We start from the raw sequence: 2500 nt of genomic DNA, 5'->3' as shown, positions 1-2500 counted from the left end.
TGTTGCCCTCTGCGTTACGGAAATGCCTCCTTCGTTCCGGGACTGCGAAGGAGCCGAGATAATAAAACCAGACGAACATGATAATTGATGATGACTAAAGAACCTTTTTTTTTCTTTGATATTGCGAATATTGAAAATCAAGAAAATAAACAACTTAGACGGAAGAGAATGGCCATTCTTTTTTTTTAATATTCTTCAATGAAACGCTAGAGCTGTATGCTTTATGATCGGCTGCATGCTTTATGAAGTGCATGCTTTATGATTGAGCCCCGTTTGTTGCATTAGTATTCAATGTTTGTGATAAAAAAAAGCTTTGTGTAATACTACTTTCACAAATATGAATCTAAATGCCAGCCACTATAAAATCATTACACTGCTATAATACAACTAGCGCTGCAACATTGTTAATACTGCAATATCAATATCATAAAAAAAAAAATATATATATATATCATACGAACTGAAGATCGTAATGACCTGGTAGTCAACGTCATCAATGCAATGATCAAGATGCACAGAAGGTAAAGGAAGTACCGGTGCACAAGAGGTTCGATACCTATCACAAACATTCCTCTTGCTTTCTCAATCATCCTCTTGATATTTCACTGTCTTTCGTTCCGTGATATCATCATAATGCTTCGAGTATATTGCTCCCTGATACTAATTTCTAGTCTTGTGCACCACAGTAATATATAATCGAAATAAGACTTATCATAACAATAAGAAACACATTTGACTAATCCGTGTAATAAAGTATATAGTAACTACATCACCCTACGTGTAAACGACCACCGTGACTGTACGAACTGCCCTAGCCAATCACCTGCTTACACGTAGCAACGTATGACTGTTAGATTAAAAAACCAACGTCTCTAAGAAAAGAAGTCAACCGTTCTATCACCGGTACAGTCCTTAAGTCCTTGGTACTGGGAATCTTGAAGTTGTCCTGTATTTCCTAAGGATAAGAACACACGACTGGTTCACACGACCGGTTCTTTTCACGACTGGATATGTTGTTTTTTCTTCCCACAACTCTCGTTTTACAGATTTCAGATCGTATGTCGAATATGAGGCAATATGTTTATTACCGACCAGTATATTTACACTTCCGACATGACGTAATGTTTGAGCGGTTAATCCTGAGATAACCAAAACAGATATTACTCTTACGTGTGCACGCATTTTGATGCCTCTTCAGAGCGCTAGGTAATAAAACAACCTTACATAATGCAAGCGCTCTTACCATTACAACTGCACGCACATGAACAAAGCCCTATCATACGAAATCAAAGCAATCAAGCTGAACGTTTCCTTGATCAGCGTAACGGCCAGACATGCACGCAGAGGTCAAATAGGACACGGGAACATAGGACACGGCGTTCAGCGTTTCCCTTTAAAGGGTCTGCAATGCTTAATGCAATTGTTTGTTTGTGTGTGAAAACATGTATGTATACAGAGTATCGGCGATTACTCTTAGGTAAAAATACGAGAGTATCTTTAGCGTGAATTCTGTGAAAATTTTGAGAGTTTTCCAAAAGAACACGTCGCGCGCGATCGCTGGAAAAAAATATCTATATTTTTTCTGATTCGTAGAAAGGGATCGATCACCGGAAAAAAAATTAATGTAAACATCTTTTATCGTGCTGGAAATAAAAGCTTGTTGGCAGACAGAGGCACGTAGTTTTTACTACAAGAAATATTATGTACCTGCTCATAATAATGATCACACACACACACACACATATGTGTGTATATGTATATTATATATATATATATATATATATATATATATATATATATATATATACATATATATATGTATATATATATGTATGTGTATATATATATATACACACACATATATATATACATATATATATACATATATGTGTGTGATGTTATTAACCTTATTAATATTATCATTGCTGCCATTAATCCTTTAATTCTTTTACGATTTCTGATATATGAAAATGAAAAAAAAAATAATAATAATAAATAAATAATACTGCATTTAATCTTCCACAAATATCATAACATACAGTCAGATCACAATAACATTTGAAAGACATAATCAACAATAAATGAAATGTGTAAATAAATAAAAAAGTGTAACTTTTACGACTTCCTCATATGCCATGTAGGCCTATCGTTGAAAGTCATCTTTATTCGCATAACCATGAAAAAATCAAATAAAAATTCCCAGTACACAACCGCACCAAACTCAGGGAAGCCTAAAACTGTCCTTGATGTTGCAGCTCACTTTTCCCTCTTTTCACGCTTCTTCTACTTCTGTCTCCCACTTTTCCCTCTTTCCATGCTTCTTCTACCTCTATCTCCCACTTTTCCCTCTTTTCACGCTTCTCCTACCTCTGTCTCCATAAAAATAACCGATCCGTAAGAGTTTTTGTTAGCTTTTGTCCGTATTTTCGAGAAAAGAATTTTGTTAATAAAAAATGAGTGACCTTCAGACAATCCTGGATGCGGTTGCTTTCATGTCTGA

The 2500-nt window shown here is 35.2% G+C and overlaps 1 protein-coding gene across 2 annotated transcripts in view; it reads right to left on the bottom strand.

Annotated features, from left to right (window-relative positions):
* LOC122244598 (alpha-galactosidase MYORG-like) overlaps window positions 1–2500 on the bottom strand; it is an 81746-nt gene that overhangs the window by 12636 nt on the left and 66610 nt on the right. The window lies entirely within an intron of this gene.

This window comes from Penaeus japonicus, unplaced genomic scaffold (genome assembly GCF_977035675.1).
Source record: "Penaeus japonicus unplaced genomic scaffold, GWHDUDI00000001_assembly GWHDUDI00000007, whole genome shotgun sequence".
Lineage (NCBI taxonomy): Eukaryota > Metazoa > Arthropoda > Malacostraca > Decapoda > Penaeidae > Penaeus > Penaeus japonicus.
The sequence above is the reverse complement of the archived record's forward strand: the minus strand, read 5'-3'. Positions and strand labels throughout refer to the sequence as shown.